The sequence below is a fragment of the Oncorhynchus masou genome, chromosome 14 (genome assembly GCF_036934945.1).
Source record: "Oncorhynchus masou masou isolate Uvic2021 chromosome 14, UVic_Omas_1.1, whole genome shotgun sequence".
Lineage (NCBI taxonomy): Eukaryota > Metazoa > Chordata > Actinopteri > Salmoniformes > Salmonidae > Oncorhynchus > Oncorhynchus masou.
In genome coordinates, this window is record NC_088225.1 from 6,114,432 (window position 1) to 6,132,018 (window position 17,587).

Sequence of the window (17,587 nt, forward strand, 5' to 3'; positions counted from 1 at the left end):
ACTGAACATATATACAACTTACGCACACTAATTAATAAACACCATCTCACTACTGACCATATATACACCTTACACACACTAATTAATAAACACCACCTCACTACTGACCATATATACACGTTACACACACTAATTAATAAACACGTCCACCAAAAAAAAGAGGGCAAAATCTTTGCTTGCTTTATTGACTTTAAAAAAGCATTTGATTAGATTTTGCACGAAGGGCTATTCTACAAAATTCTACAAAGTGGGCTTGGTGGTAAGGTATATGACTTAATAAAATGGATGTACACAGAAAACAAGTGTGCAATGAAAATCAAAAACCAAAGAACAGAATTTTTTTCACAATGTCGAGATGTGAGACAAGGCTGCAGTTTGAGTCCAAATCTTTTCAACATTTATATCAATGAATTAGCAGACATGTTGGACCAATCTCCAGCCCCAGGATTCAAGTCTGCAATTTAAATCACTTCAAACCCAAGAGCTGAGCCCAGAAACGAGCCCTCTCAGTCAGCTGGTGTTGGACCTCATCAACCAAGCTGACACCAGCACTGCTTCAAAAGAAAGAATTCCAATAAGCAAAATCATGAACCAATCAAAGGAATCATATTTACAACATTGGAAAAATGAAACAAAATCCCAAAGACGACTAAATTGCTATCTGACCCTAAACAGAGAATATGAATTGGCTGATTATCTCTACTCTGTCAGAGATACAAAGCAGAGACAGATCCTTACCAAGTACAGGCTGAGTGCCACCGATTGGCAATAGAAACCGGCAGACATAAAAAGACATGGCTACCCAAAGAGGAGCGTGTATGTGGTCACTGCATGACAGGGGAGGTAGAGACAGAGATGCACTTTCTCCTTTACTGTGATAAATATTCCTCACAAAGAGATTCATTATTCACAGAAATGACTACACATATTCCAATTTTTTACAAATTGAACCCAGAGGAAAAACTAAGAATACTCATGGGCGAAGGAGCAAAGGCTCCTCTTGCAGCCAAATATGTATTTTCCTTGTCACGCCCTGGTCGAAATATATTATGTTTATTCTTCATTTATTCGGTCAGGCCAGGGTGTGACATGGGTTATTGTGGTGTGTTTTTGTCTTGGGGTTTTGTGGGATGTCTAGCGTTAGTCTATGGCTGCCTGAGGCGGTTCTCAATCAGAGTCAGGTGATTATCGTTGTCTCTGATTGGGAACCATATTTAGGCAGTCATATTCTTTGTGTGTTTTGTGGGTGATTGTCCTTAGTGTCCTTGTTCCTGTATCTGTGTTAGTTTATACTAATATAGGCTGTTTCGGTTTTCGTTACGTTCTTTGTTTTGTAGTGTTTGTATTTAGATTCGTGTTACGTTTTGTTCATTAAACATGGATCGCAATCTACACGCTGCATTTTGGTCCGACTCTCTTTCACCGCATGAAAACCGTTACATTCCTGCCATAGCCTGAGGGACACTGAATAATAACATCTGCATAGTAAGCAGTAACTTACTTATTATTGCTATTATTGTTATTACTATTACTATTGCTGTTTATCATTCCAAATGTGGGTGGTAATGGTAGTGATAACAGTTTAGTGATGGTAGTAGTAGTCCTAGTAATGATGATTGTAGTTGTAGTACTGATATAAAGGAGAAGATGACCGTTATTTAGTTATAAGTTAGTTATAGTTTCATTTTTTATAATTTGATTTTATATTTATTACATTTCTACTATTGACTGTTACCATTTTATTGTTATTATTTTTCTATTTAATTTTGTATTATTATTTACTACCATTTTATATTTTATATTTGCTATCATTTATAATTTTGTTACAATGTATATTGTAGAGAGAGAGAGAGAGAGAGAGCACCAGGTTGACAGAACACAGTGACTCTGTGACCTGGTGGGTGCCTCTGGGCATGACGCTAATATAATCAGCTTATGCTCACACTCAAAATCCACATCCCATTGGCTGCCATGCCCTGGCATGCCCTCTCAACTTCAATCTTTAACCTTTTTCACTCATCCATCCCCCAATCCACTTATGGATACATCACCCACCATGCACTACAACGACAAGCCTTTTAACTGCTTTCAGTGTCTACGTTTCAAATCGGTATGTTGTGGTAAAAATGCAGGATCTAAATGTGATCACTCCTTTGTTGGAAATGTGGAAATGCAGATGAGCTTTGTGATTTACGATTATAAACGGTTATATTAACAGTATTGCACTTTTCATGCAACCTACTTTTGGCCAGCTGATAGCCTAACCACCAATCAAGCAACATTATGGACTAAACATTCAAATCCTGTTGCTGCAGGATTATTTTGCTGCAACGATAAAGGTCAAATTAAGATCCTACACCTGTAAGGTTGCTAAACAAAGAAAAAACGATTGTGAGAGCATGACAGATGGTTTAAATGTGTTCTGAGCTGGAGTGGCATAAGCTAGGAGTTGGATTTAAATGTTACAGAATGACCTCCGTCAGTCATCTCCGTCAGTCATCAGCAGGTGGCTATGAGCAGACTACGAAGAGGAACCATACAGGAAGAGCTGTGAGAATGTTCTACAGTGCTGTACCAGTCTATCCTGACCTGCTCTATACTAGTGTAGGACTGCCAGTCTGTACCACCCCATGCCCGCAACCATACACCCCGACACATAAACCACACAATGACACACTTCTGTACACACACACACACACACACGCACACGCACACGCACACGCACATACAGACGACACACACACACACGCACAAACACACACACACACACACGCACACGCACACGCACATACAGACGACACACACACACACACACACACGCACAAACACACACACACACACACACACACACACACACACACACACACACACACACACACACACACACACACACACACACACACACACACACACACACACACACACACACACACACACACACCAATCATCATAGGAGCTGCTCTGTATCTGTGTCTGTGGTTGCTGGGAGTTGCCAGTAAGCACACTCTGTCTAGCGGTGGGTTACTGACAGACTGACAGAATTCATCGGCCTCTGTGACCTTACCAGGCGCCCGGGTTCCCACCATTAGCACCTTAGTTGTCAACTCCACCAGAGGGTTAAGATAATTCCCCTCGGTCTAGTACTTACCACAACAGCCAAACACAGTGGCACAATGAGATCTGAGGGGAAGTGAAAGTTGCTCCCTTTTGCTTTTTTCTTCTTCAGCATTCACACTTTATCATTGAAGTGAATCTTGAGACTCTTTTGTGAGCCACCTACTTATAACGACATTAACTGACACACAACCCCGGATCGCAGATACAGTGCCCATTGACCGTTGACCCAATGAGAGATCTACACAGTGTAAAAAACTGAAAGGAGAAGGTCACACTGCTTACCTCGTCTTTAGGTCTTTGCTAACATGTAATAGCAGGATATTATGAAGAGGAGCACCCCAAACCTGAGAGAGAGGGAGAGAGAAAGAGAAAGAGGAAGTGAGTATAACCTTGCTTGCTACTGAGGAAGTCGTCTTTTTTTCAAAAGGACCACAACATTGACAAAATCTGATCACCAAAGCATTTCATGATGCTGTTCACTGGTGGAGAGCTCCCGCAAACCTTAGCACCTCTATGCTCTTTCAAAGCCTCTTATTTTAACCCCAATGTCATTTCAAAAAGGATAGCATACATATTAACTTCATTATGATTTTTTAAAGGAGGATGGGAGCTTGTGAATTTAAAAAAACAAACATTTTTTTAGATAAAATTATACTAAAAATAATAACGTCACCAAATAACTGATTAAAACACACTATTTTGCAATGAAGGTCTACAGTGGCCTCAACAGCATTTTTGTAGGGTAGCACCACGGTGTAGCCTGAGGACAGCTAGCTTCCATCCTCCTCTGGGTACATTGACTTCAATACAAAACCTAGGAGGCACATGGCTTTCACCCCTTTCCATAGACTTACACAGTAATTATGACAACTTCCGGAGGGCATCCTCCAACCTATCACAGCTCTTTCAGCATGAACTGACATGTTGACCCAATCAAAGGATCAGAAAATGAATCTTGTACTGAAAGCACAATATACAGCTAGCTAGCACTGCAGGGCATAAAATGTGGAGAGTGGTTGAATCAAAGAGAGAGACAGACAATAGTTGAACAGTTTTGAACAACTTAATTTCTTCCAAAATTTAGGAGAAGCAAGAGAGAGAGCGAGATTTCATCATTTCTTCCACTTTCAGTTTCACTAAACAAGCTAGCTAGTTTAACCTACTCAAACAGAGGGATGCTATGTTAGCTAGCTGGCTATGACTATCCAACACTGGAACTCTTCCAAGTCAAGGTAAGCTTTTGGTTTTGGGGCCCGCCGGTGTAATTGCTTACTGACTGATCACTGTAACAAGGTTACTAACGCATTAGTTATATTAGCTATGTTACTTTAGCTAAGATGGTGACAACGATGTCGTCTGTGTGTAGAAGTTATGATATGGAAAGATTTTTTGGCCTGGTCACATACAGCTGATGTGTTTTGCATTGACATCCACAAGCATAGATGCGAGAAGGAATACAACGTGGCTGTTCTTTTTTTATTTAACCTTTATTGAACTAGGCAAGTCAGTTTAGAACAAATTATTATTTACAATGACGGCTACCCAATTGTGCACCGCCCTATAGGACACCCAATCACAACCGGATATGATGCAGCCTGGATTCGAACCAGGTACTCCAGTGATGCCTCTTGCACTGAGATGCAGTGTCTCAGACGACTGCACCACTTGGGAGCGCCACTTGTTCAGTGAATGTGAACCGTGTTACGCATGATCAGGGGTGTATTCATTTTGCCGATTCTGTTGAAAAACGTTTCTTAAACGGGTATAAACATACCAGAATTTGTCCAATAAAAATTCTCATTTGCAACTTTTGGACTAATGATTACACCCTATCAGCTAGATGCAGGCAAGAGTGTGCAAGGCTGTATTGAATGTGTCGCTGTCTGTCCATGTGTCACTGTGTGTCACCTCAACATTTTCTCTCGACCTGTGTGCACCTACGTTGTAAACCTTCATTCATAGGCTAGGTTGTAGCAACCTTCATGACGGGTATAGCGAAAATTCAAGTATCATGTAGTAGACTAAACCTATCGCTGTTACATTGAACTGGGTGAATGGAATATACATAACAGTCATCCAATATGCTGTGATAGAAATAAGGCCATGCTCATGAGAAATAAAAATCATCCTCTGTCATCAGCGACACTGACAGCCACTGACCCAGACATATTGTCTATCTTGTCAAACACGTTGAATTCATATGCCACCAACAAATGTTAGTAGGCTAATGGTTCATATCAAGCTGTCCTGCTGTCCTATTGAGGGGCTGAGGGGTATGGGTTAGGAGGAGACTGCTAAGGGGTATGAGTTAGGAGGAGCCTGCTGAGGGGTATGGGTTAGGAGGAGCCTGCTGAGGGGTATGGGTTAGGAGGAGCCTGCTAAGGGTTATGAGTTAGGAGGAGCCTGCTGAGGGGTATGGGTTAGGAGGAGCCTGCTGTGGGGTATGGGTTAGGAGGAGCCTGCTAAGGGGTATGAGTTAGGAGGAGCATGCTGAGGGGTATGTGTTAGGAGGAGCCTGCTGAGGGGTATGTGTTAGGAGGAGCCTGCTGAGGGGTATGGGTTAGGAGGAGCCTGCTGAGGGGTATGGGTTAGGAGGAGCCTGCTGAGGGGTATGTGTTAGGAGGAGCCTGCTGAGGGGTATGGGTTAGGAGGAGCCTGCTGAGGCGATAGGGTTAGGAGGAGCCTGCTGAGGGGTATGGGTTAGGAGGAGCCTGCTGAGGCGATAGGGTTAGGAGGAGCCTGCTGAGGGGTATGGGTTAGGATGAGCCTGCTGAGGGGTATGGGTTAGGAGGAGCCTGCTGAGGCGATAGGATTAGGAGGAGCCTGCTGAGGGGTATGGGTTAGGAGGAGACTGCTGAGGCGATAGGGTTAGGAGGAGCCTGCTGAGGGGTATGGGTTAGGAGGAACCTGCTGAGGCGATAGGGTTAGGAGGAGCCTGCTGAGGGGTATGGGTTAGGAGGAGCCTGCTGAGGGGTATGGGTTAGGAAGAGCCTGCTGAGGGGTATGGGTTAGGAGGAGCCTGCTGAGGCGATAGGATTAGAAGGAGCCTGCTGAGGGGCATGGGTTAGGAGGAGCCTGCTGAGGCGATAGGGTTAGGAAGAGCCTGCTGAGGGGTATGGGTTAGGAGGAGGCTGCTGAGGGGTATGGGTTAGGAGGAGCCTGCTGAGGGGCATGGGTTAGGAGGAGCCTGCTGAGGCGATAGGGTTAGGAAGAGCCTGCTGAGGGGTATGGGTTAGGAGGAGCCTGCTGAGGGGTATGTGTTAGGAGGAGCCTGCTGAGGGGTATGGGTTAGGAGGAGCCTGCTGAGGGGAATGTGTTAGGAGGAGCCTGCTGAGGCGATAGGGTTAGGAGGAGCCTGCTGAGGGGTATGGGTTAGGAGGAGCCTGCTGAGGGGTATGTGTTAGGAGGAGCCTGCTGAGGGGTATGGGTTAGGAGGAGCCTGCTGAGGGGTATGGGTTAGGAGGAGACTGCTAAGGGGTATGAGTTAGGAGGAGCCTGCTGCGGGGTATGTGTTAGGAGGAGCCTGCTGAGGGGTATGTGTTAGGAGGAGCCTGCTGAGGGGTATGGGTTAGGAGGAGCCTGCTGAGGCGATAGGGTTAGGAGGAGCCTGCTGAGGGGTATGTGTTAGGAGGAGCCTGCTGAGGGGTATGGGTTAGGAGGAGCCTGCTGAGGGGTATGTGTTAGGAGGAGCCTGCTGAGGGGAATGGGTTAGGAGGAGCCTGCTGAGGCGATAGGGTTAGGAGGAGCCTGCTGAGGCGATAGGGTTAGGAGGAGCCTGCTGAGGCGATAGGTTTAGGAAGAGCCTGCTGAGGGGTATGGGTTAGGAGGAACCTGCTGAGGGGTATGGGTTAGGAGGAGCCTGCTGAGGCGATAGGGTTAGGAGGAGCCTGCTGAGGGGTATGGGTTAGGAGGAGCCTGCTGAGGCGATAGGGTTAGGAGGAGCCTGCTGAGGGGTATGGGTTAGGAAGAGCCTGCTGAGGGGTATGGGTTAGGAGGAGCCTGCTGAGGCGATAGGATTAGGAGGAGCCTGCTGAGGGGTATGGGTTAGGAGGAGACTGCTGAGGCGATAGGGTTAGGAGGAGCCTGCTGAGGGGTATGGGTTAGGAGGAACCTGCTGAGGCGATAGGGTTAGGAGGAGCCTGCTGAGGGGTATGGGTTAGGAGGAGCCTGCTGAGGGGTATGGGTTAGGAAGAGCCTGCTGAGGGGTATGGGTTAGGAGGAGCCTGCTGAGGCGATAGGATTAGAAGGAGCCTGCTGAGGGGCATGGGTTAGGAGGAGCCTGCTGAGGCGATAGGGTTAGGAAGAGCCTGCTGAGGGGTATGGGTTAGGAGGAGGCTGCTGAGGGATATGGGTTAGGAGGAGCCTGCTGAGGGGCATGGGTTAGGAGGAGCCTGCTGAGGCGATAGGGTTAGGAAGAGCCTGCTGAGGGGTATGGGTTAGGAGGAGCCTGCTGAGGCGATATGGTTAGGAAGAGCCTGCTGAGGGGTATGGGTTAGGAGGAGCCTGCTGAGGCGATAGGGTTAGGAGGAGCCTGCTGAGGGGTATGGGTTAGGAGGAGCCTGCTGAGGGGTATGGGTTAGGAGGAGCCTGCTGAGGGGTATGGGTTAGGAGGAGCCTGCTGAGGGGTATGGGTTAGGAGGAGCCTGCTGAGGCGATAGGGTTAGGAGGAGCCTGCTGAGGGGTATGTGTTAGGAGGAGCCTGCTGAGGCGATAGGGTTAGGAGGAGCCTGCTGAGGGGAATGGGTTAGGAGGAGCCTGCTGAGGGGTATGGGTTAGGAGGAGCCTGCTGAGGGGTATGTGTTAGGAGGAGCCTGCTGAGGGGTATGGGTTAGGAGGAGCCTGCTGAGGGGAATGTGTTAGGAGGAGCCTGCTGAGGCGATAGGGTTAGGAGGAGCCTGCTGAGGGGTATGGGTTAGGAGGAGCCTGCTGAGGGGTATGTGTTAGGAGGAGCCTGCTGAGGGGTATGGGTTAGGAGGAGCCTGCTGAGGGGTATGGGTTAGGAGGAGACTGCTAAGGGGTATGAGTTAGGAGGAGCCTGCTGAGGGGTATGTGTTAGGAGGAGCCTGCTGAGGGGTATGTGTTAGGAGGAGCCTGCTGAGGGGTATGGGTTAGGAGGAGCCTGCTGAGGCGATAGGGTTAGGAGGAGCCTGCTGAGGGGTATGTGTTAGGAGGAGCCTGCTGAGGGGTATGGGTTAGGAGGAGCCTGCTGAGGGGTATGTGTTAGGAGGAGCCTGCTGAGGGGAATGGGTTAGGAGGAGCCTGCTGAGGCGATAGGGTTAGGAGGAGCCTGCTGAGGCGATAGGGTTAGGAGGAGCCTGCTGAGGCGATAGGGTTAGGAAGAGCCTGCTGAGGGGTATGGGTTAGGAGGAACCTGCTGAGGGGTATGGGTTAGGAGGAGCCTGCTGAGGCGATAGGGTTAGGAGGAGCCTGCTGAGGGGTATGGGTTAGGAGGAGCCTGCTGAGGCGATAGGGTTAGGAGGAGCCTGCTGAGGGGTATGGGTTAGGAAGAGCCTGCTGAGGGGTATGGGTTAGGAGGAGCCTGCTGAGGCGATAGGATTAGGAGGAGCCTGCTGAGGGGTATGGGTTAGGAGGAGACTGCTGAGGCGATAGGGTTAGGAGGAGCCTGCTGAGGGGTATGGGTTAGGAGGAACCTGCTGAGGCGATAGGGTTAGGAGGAGCCTGCTGAGGGGTATGGGTTAGGAGGAGCCTGCTGAGTGGTATGGGTTAGGAAGAGCCTGCTGAGGGGTATGGGTTAGGAGGAGCCTGCTGAGGCGATAGGATTAGGAGGAGCCTGCTGAGGGGCATGGGTTAGGAGGAGCCTGCTGAGGCGATAGGGTTAGGAAGAGCCTGCTGAGGGGTATGGGTTAGGAGGAGGCTGCTGAGGGGTATGGGTTAGGAGGAGCCTGCTGAGGGGCATGGGTTAGGAGGAGCCTGCTGAGGCGATAGGGTTAGGAAGAGCCTGCTGAGGGGTATGGGTTAGGAGGAGCCTGCTGAGGCGATATGGTTAGGAAGAGCCTGCTGAGGGGTATGGGTTAGGAGGAGCCTGCTGAGGCGATAGGGTTAGGAGGAGCCTGCTGAGGGGTATGGGTTAGGAGGAGCCTGCTGAGGGGTATGGGTTAGGAGGAGCCTGCTGAGGCGATAGGGTTAGGAGGAGCCTGCTGAGGGGTATGGGTTAGGAGGAGCCTGCTGAGGGGTATGGGTTAGGAGGAGCCTGCTAAGGGGTATGGGTTAGGAGGAGCCTGCTGAGGCGATAGGGTTAGGAGGAGCCTGCTGAGGGGTATGGGTTAGGAGGAGCCTGCTGAGGCGATAGGGTTAGGAGGAGCCTGCTGAGGGGTATGGGTTAGGAGGAGCCTGCTGAGGCGATAGGATTAGGAGGAGCCTGCCGAGGGGCATGGGTTAGGAGGAGCCTGCTGAGGGGCATGGGTTAGGAAGAGCCTGCTGAGGCGATAGGATTAGGAGGAGCCTGCTGAGGCGATAGGATTAGGAGGAGCCTGCTGAGGGGTATGTGTTAGGAGGAGCCTGCTGAGGGGTATGGGTTAGGAGGAGCCTGCTGAGGGGTATGGGTTAGGAGGAGCCTGCTGAGGCGATTGGGTTAGGAGGAGCCTGCTGAGGCGATAGGGTTAGGAGGAGCCTGCTGAGGGGTATGGGTTAGGAGGAGCCTGCTGAGGGGTATGGGTTAGGAGGAGCCTCCTGAAGCGATAGGGTTAGGAGGAGCCTGCTGAGGCTATAGGGTTAGGAGGAGCCTGCTGAGGCGATAGGGTTAGGAGGAGCCTGCTGAGGGGTATGGGTTAGGAGGAGCCTGCTGAGGCAATAGGGTTCGGAGGAGCCTGCTGAGGCGATAGGGTTAGGAGGAGCCTGCTGAGGCTATAGGGTTAGGAGGAGCCTGCTGAGGCGATAGGGTTAGGAGGAGCCTGCTGAGGGGTATGGGTTAGGAGGAGCCTGCTGAGGCAATAGGGTTCGGAGGAGCCTGCTGAGGCGATAGGGTTAGGAGGAGCCTGCTGAGGGGTATGGGTTAGGAGGAGCCTGCTGAGGCAATAGGGTTCGGAGGAGCCTGCTGAGGCGATAGGGTTAGGAGGAGCCTGCTGAGGCGATAGGATTAGGAGGAGCCTGCTGAGGGGCATGGGTTAGGAGGAGCCTGCTGAGGCGATAGGGTTAGGAAGAGCCTGCTGAGGGGTATGGGTTAGGAGGAGGCTGCTGAGGGGTATGGGTTAGGAGGAGCCTGCTGAGGGGCATGGGTTAGGAGGAGCCTGCTGAGGCGATAGGGTTAGGAAGAGCCTGCTGAGGGGTATGGGTTAGGAGGAGCCTGCTGAGGCGATATGGTTAGGAAGAGCCTGCTGAGGGGTATGGGTTAGGAGGAGCCTGCTGAGGCGATAGGGTTAGGAGGAGCCTGCTGAGGGGTATGGGTTAGGAGGAGCCTGCTGAGGGGTATGGGTTAGGAGGAGCCTGCTGAGGCGATAGGGTTAGGAGGAGCCTGCTGAGGGGTATGGGTTAGGAGGAGCCTGCTGAGGGGTATGGGTTAGGAGGAGCCTGCTAAGGGGTATGGGTTAGGAGGAGCCTGCTGAGGCGATAGGGTTAGGAGGAGCCTGCTGAGGGGTATGGGTTAGGAGGAGCCTGCTGAGGCGATAGGGTTAGGAGGAGCCTGCTGAGGGGTATGGGTTAGGAGGAGCCTGCTGAGGCGATAGGATTAGGAGGAGCCTGCCGAGGGGCATGGGTTAGGAGGAGCCTGCTGAGGGGCATGGGTTAGGAAGAGCCTGCTGAGGCGATAGGATTAGGAGGAGCCTGCTGAGGCGATAGGATTAGGAGGAGCCTGCTGAGGGGTATGTGTTAGGAGGAGCCTGCTGAGGGGTATGGGTTAGGAGGAGCCTGCTGAGGGGTATGGGTTAGGAGGAGCCTGCTGAGGCGATTGGGTTAGGAGGAGCCTGCTGAGGCGATAGGGTTAGGAGGAGCCTGCTGAGGGGTATGGGTTAGGAGGAGCCTGCTGAGGGGTATGGGTTAGGAGGAGCCTCCTGAAGCGATAGGGTTAGGAGGAGCCTGCTGAGGCTATAGGGTTAGGAGGAGCCTGCTGAGGCGATAGGGTTAGGAGGAGCCTGCTGAGGGGTATGGGTTAGGAGGAGCCTGCTGAGGCAATAGGGTTCGGAGGAGCCTGCTGAGGCGATAGGGTTAGGAGGAGCCTGCTGAGGCTATAGGGTTAGGAGGAGCCTGCTGAGGCGATAGGGTTAGGAGGAGCCTGCTGAGGGGTATGGGTTAGGAGGAGCCTGCTGAGGCAATAGGGTTCGGAGGAGCCTGCTGAGGCGATAGGGTTAGGAGGAGCCTGCTGAGGGGTATGGGTTAGGAGGAGCCTGCTGAGGCAATAGGGTTCGGAGGAGCCTGCTGAGGCGATAGGGTTAGGAGGAGCCTGCTGAGGCGATAGGATTAGGAGGAGCCTGCTGAGGGGTATGTGTTAGGAGGAGCCTGCTGAGGGGTATGGGTTAGGAGGAGCCTGCTGAGGGGTATGGGTTAGGAGGAGCCTGCTGAGGGGTATGGGTTAGGAGGAGCCTGCTGAGGGGTATGGGTTAGGAGGAGCCTGCTGAGGCGATTGGGTTAGGAAGAGCCTGCTGAGGCGATAGGATTAGGAGGAGCCTGCTGAGGCGATAGGATTAGGAGGAGCCTGCTGAGGGGTATGTGTTAGGAGGAGCCTGCTGAGGGGTATGGGTTAGGAGGAGCCTGCTGAGGGGTATGGGTTAGGAGGAGCCTGCTGAGGCGATTGGGTTAGGAGGAGCCTGCTGAGGCGATAGGGTTAGGAGGAGCCTGCTGAGGGGTATGGGTTAGGAGGAGCCTGCTGAGGGGTATGGGTTAGGAGGAGCCTCCTGAAGCGATAGGGTTAGGAGGAGCCTGCTGAGGCTATAGGGTTAGGAGGAGCCTGCTGAGGCGATAGGGTTAGGAGGAGCCTGCTGAGGGGTATGGGTTAGGAGGAGCCTGCTGAGGCAATAGGGTTCGGAGGAGCCTGCTGAGGCGATAGGGTTAGGAGGAGCCTGCTGAGGCTATAGGGTTAGGAGGAGCCTGCTGAGGCGATAGGGTTAGGAGGAGCCTGCTGAGGGGTATGGGTTAGGAGGAGCCTGCTGAGGCAATAGGGTTCGGAGGAGCCTGCTGAGGCGATAGGGTTAGGAGGAGCCTGCTGAGGGGTATGGGTTAGGAGGAGCCTGCTGAGGCAATAGGGTTCGGAGGAGCCTGCTGAGGCGATAGGGTTAGGAGGAGCCTGCTGAGGCGATAGGATTAGGAGGAGCCTGCTGAGGGGTATGTGTTAGGAGGAGCCTGCTGAGGGGTATGGGTTAGGAGGAGCCTGCTGAGGGGTATGGGTTAGGAGGAGCCTGCTGAGGGGTATGGGTTAGGAGGAGCCTGCTGAGGGATTAGGGATAGGAGAAGAGGAGCAGAGGGTCAGACCATGATTGATTAGTGAGACAACTCTTTCCTCTGGTTGGACCAGGAACAAGCAGAACATCAGGACACCACAAGCTGTTGCTGTCCAGAGGCTCCAACCAAAACATTATTATTATCTTGATTTCTGTCTGGATCTCCTTCCACCGTCTCACACTCTCCCTCAAGTCTCCTCTAACTCCTCCTCTCTCTCCCTACAAATGGCAGCCTGATGATTTCACCAGTCGTCCTCCCACTGCCCCCATCTCCCCCAAACAGACACACAACAACTGAGTCCAACAACATCCCAAACTCGTCTAGAATCAGTCAAGGTCCTGTGTTTAGTGCCTGGCGGACGTGGTGTTGGAGGAAGGCTGCAAAAATACAGACAAACAGACATGTGACCACCATAACCTACACTGCCCCGTAACCTATTTCAGGCTCGCTGCGCTGACTCAGGCCTGCTGTTCTCTGTTGTGCACGTACTGCAGCCGCACTGTGCCAGTTCACCACCTGTCAGTCCACCACCTAAGCACCTTTCCTTTCTCCTGACCACAACACTACCCTGGCAGACTGTCTCATGACTCCAATTTATCAGGATAGAATGGAGGAGGAGAGAGAAAAGAAGAGCGAAGGACAGAAAGGGCAATACATCAGCCAAATGGTCAATGAGGCGTGAAACAAGCTACATCCTGGTTCTTCACCTGTGTGTCAGTCGGGGTTAAGACAGAAGTGACACCAATGGAACCTACGTCGTTGGTCTGTTCAACACACACATACAGTATATACGACGCCTATCATATGTGAGCTCAAAACATTACATATTAAAGGATGTCAAATGTACAGTGACTGTACCTTCACATTTTTAGGTTCAATTAACCAGTCCAGGTGCCATAAGTTAATAATGCTCAAATATGTACAAGACTGGAGGCCTTTCCATCAAGTTCATGTTGTTATGGCGCAACAAGCCACCTGGTCTCAGAGAAAGATGTATAATACTATACATCCTCGAAGATGTATAATAAGTTGTGTCATCCAATTTGCATGGTATTGTACGACCAGGTAAGACATATGATACTACATGTCCACTAATTCGTATGATATTGTATGACACCTATTCCATTCATAATATAACCTAACATAAAGTAACATATAGTAAATGGAGTGTCACAGATTTACATACAAAAAAATACGAATTGTTCTGAGACCATGTTGATCAAGAGCAGCTATTAGCCTTTTACTGCAGTGGGCTAAATCAGGGTCAGAGAGTTTCTTGGTAGTCTTAAACAAATCTACTTTGAAATAGAAGTATACACCTCGCACACATGGTTATGGGCTTAAACAAAGAAGACACCTGTACCATGTCAGATAAAGAGTTGAAATGTATTAAATATTGAGTTTGCATCCCAATAATACACTTTATATGCAGCATCACAGAAGACTGAAATATAACAAAACAGTTTGACATGGAAACACCCATTTTTTCCCCCCAATTATGTTCATTAATTATGAAATTATGAAAAATACGAACAACATTCCAACCATGAGGCCACTAGAGGGTGATTTGGTCATTTGACTGCAGGACTCCGACAATAGGAAGCACTGGTTATGGAGGTGAAATATAGCGTGATGACGATGCATCATAGGTCAACCAAGGTGAACTCACTTAATGGCCCCGAAAAGACCTCCATCTAATCTCAAACAGTACAATATTATCCTCTGTTAGTCAAGAAAATACATTACTGTCTGACAGAATAGACACATTGAGCGATATTACTGATATCAGACAATGTGTCCAGTTAGCAAAGGCTAACCAACCCAGATGGTTATCTGCAGCACAGACACAGGGCCACACACACACACATCCACAATCCACACGTACGCACACAAACACAAGCAGTAGCAGCCCTATGCTTTAGACAAGTACAAGCCTCAGTTGTCTCATCTTTACCTTGGCCTTCCCTTCAAAGACCGCCAGACCGTCCAGACCGCAACCCTCATGTTTCATCTTTATTACTCCTAAAGATGAAAAAGACATCGGCTACTTCACCCAAATCATTCTCACGCACAGACACTCAGCCCAGTACCATTCTGACTAGATTTATTATACACAGACCGCAGAAGAAATGGAAGTGGTCTGAGAAAAAAAGACACAAATATTTACAGAGACAAGCAAAGACCAATTGCATTTACAGGAAAACGCAATAATATTTTTCGTAATTATTTTTTTATTTCACCTTTATATAACCAGGTAGGCCAGTTGAGAACAAGTTCTCATTTACAACTGCGAGCTGGCCAAGATAAAGCAAAGCAGTGAGAAAAAAACAACAACACAGAGTTACACATGGGATAAAAAAAAACGTACAGTCAATAACACAATAGAAAAATCTGTATACTTTGTGTGCAAATGAAGTAAGGAGGTAAGGCAATAAATAGGCCAATAGTGGCGAAGTAATTACAATGTAGCAATTTACACTGGAGTGATACAGTGGTGCAAAAAAGTATTTAGTCAACCACCAATTGTGCAAGTTCTCCCACTTAAAAAGATGAGAGAGGCCTGTAATTTTCATCATAGGTACACTTCAACTATGACAGACAAAATGAGAAAAAAATCCAGAAAATAATAAATTCACTAAAAATCCTACAATGTGATTTTCTGGATTTGTTTTCTCATTTTGTCTGTCATAGTTGAAGTGAACCTATGATGAACATTACAGGCCTCTCTCATCTTTTTAAGTTGGAGAACTTGCACAATTGGTGGCTGACTAAATACTTTTTTGCACACTGTATATGTGCAGATGAGGATGTTCAAGTAGAAATACTGGTGTGCAAAAGAGCAGAAAAACAAAAACAAATACGGGGATGAGGTAGGTAGTTGGTTGGATGGGCTATTTACAGATGGCCTGTGTACAGCTGCAGCGATCGGTAAGCTGCTCTGACAGCTGACGCTTAAAGTTATTGAGGGAGATATAAGTCTCCCAACTTCAGTGATTTTTGTAATTTGTTTCAGTCATTGGCAGCAGAGAACTGGAAGGAAAGGCGGCCGAAGGAGGAATTGGCTGGAGATGACCAGTGAAATATACCTGCTGGAGCGCGTGCTACGGGTGGGTGTTGCTATGATGACTAGTGAGCTGAGATAAGGAGATTTACCTAGCAAAGACTTATAGATGACCTGGAGCCGGTGGGTTTGGCAATGAACATGAATTGAGGGCCAGCCAACGAGAGCGTACAGGTCGCAGTGGTGGGTAGTATATGGGGCTTTGGTGACAAAACATGGCACTGTGACAGACTGCATCCAATTTGCTGAGTAGAGGGTTGGAGGCTATTTTGTAAATTACATCGCCAAAGTCAAGGACCGGTAGGATTTTACGAGGGTATGCTTGGCAGCATGAGTGAAGGAGGCTTTGTTGCGAAATAGGAAGCCGTTTCTAGATTTAACGTTTGATTGGAGAAGGAGAGTTTACAGTTTATTGTTGTCCACATATTCAGAACTGTCCAGAGTAGTGATGCAAGTCAGGTGGGCAGCGATCGGTTGAAGAGCATGCATTTCGTTTAACTAGCATTTAAGAGCAGTTGGAGGCCACAAAGGAGTGTTGTATGGTATTGAAGCTCGTTTGGAGGTTTGTTAACACAGTGTCCAAAGAAGGGCCTCCACCCAGCTGGATGTGGTCCTTCACAACTAAGAGTCCCGCCAGCCTTGGTTGGGTTTGTGTGTTGGAATGTCAGTGTACTATATGGTAGAGCTGAGAGTAGGCACATAGAGAGTTTACTTTCATACTGTTAATTGTGTAAAACATGTCCAGGAACCAGACATTTGTACCTGAGAAATACTTTGGATAGAAGCACCTAGGAGACATGGAGGGGGAAGGAAGTGCCCCCAGGTCCATGTCTGTCTCACAGCTCTTTGGCTTCCAGTTCGTATACGAGGAGATCATGTCCTTTCTGTTTGTGATATTCCAAGCTGTCCTCCCAGTGATTGCTACAGAGGAAATCAATTCACAGTAAATTAGGAAGTCAAGGCAGCGGGATTAGAAAAAAAACGATTCCCTGTTCAAAGCCAACAGAGAATGAGAACAGAGAGTATCAGTCAGTCAGTCAGTCAGGGAGCTGAAACATCTGTCCCTTACTTTACTACTTTACGAAACAGATGCAGAGACAAGGTCTTACAATACTGGCCCTATTTCCTGTAAATTTGCTGAGTGACCCCCCACTCACACAGAGAATCATCTCCATTCATAACTCAATAGAACTAGGAGATAGTAAACTAAAAGAAAGGGTGGCTGATGGTCCAGTTGCTGCACAACAAAGCATATCCTCTCTCTTGTTTTGACTCTAAATCTACAGCATTTCACTGATAAACCAGCACCTGGTAATTCCTGCTGCTATTTTTAAATGCTAACAGCCAGTCAGCCAGCCAGACTGAGCTTTAAAAAAAAATTGAATACAGAAAAAAAAGAAAGCCAGGCTTCTCACTCAACTGCTACGTCTCAGATGGGTCAAAGTGCCTCTGGGGAGAAGAGGGGGGAAAAGTCTCACTGAGAACAAGTGACCATCAGGGAGTCAGCAAAAGGCAGAAAACATCATCGGTATTTGACATACAACGGGATTACACACTTTTCCTTTCCTTTGATGGCAGACACTGTGTGTCTTGAATCCTGTCAGTAAGAAAATGAGAGGAAAGCACACAGTGCGAAGCATCAACCATCACTCTACCGAACTCAGTCTCAGTGACTCCACTGGAACCACTATGTCCCTGTGGTTCGTTATGTATGGTCCTCTACCACCACAGGTGATAGAACCGCAGTGGGTGGGCCTATTATCCTCTACAGTCTACAGCAGTGTGTTACTGTGTCTGTCTACAACCTTATAGTGATAGGATTATTAACAGATAGAGAGTAAGTCTAGGCTACAATTAAGAGTCAGTCCTTAACCTTGAGGGGTTGCTCTACTCCACTCTCTCCACTGGACACTGTGTGTGTGTGTGTGTGTGTGTGTGTGTGTGTGTGTGTGTGTGTGTGTGTGTGTGTGTGTGTGTGTGTGTGTGTGTGTGTGTGTGTGTGTGTGTGTGTGTGTGTGT

The 17,587-nt window shown here is 48.9% G+C and overlaps 1 protein-coding gene across 4 annotated transcripts in view; it reads right to left on the minus strand.

Annotated features, from left to right (window-relative positions):
- Positions 1-17,587, minus strand: part of LOC135554041 (signal transducer and activator of transcription 5B-like) — a 143,953-nt gene that overhangs the window by 38,905 nt on the left and 87,461 nt on the right. For 3 of the 4 annotated variants that reach the window (XM_064986048.1, XM_064986049.1, XM_064986050.1), the window contains exon 2: positions 3,400-3,461. The gene's annotated coding sequence lies outside the window, so the exon portion shown is untranslated. Of the gene's footprint in view, positions 1-3,399; positions 3,462-16,330; positions 16,355-17,587 lie in introns of those variants that run through there. The other variant, XM_064986051.1, reaches the window with a different exon arrangement.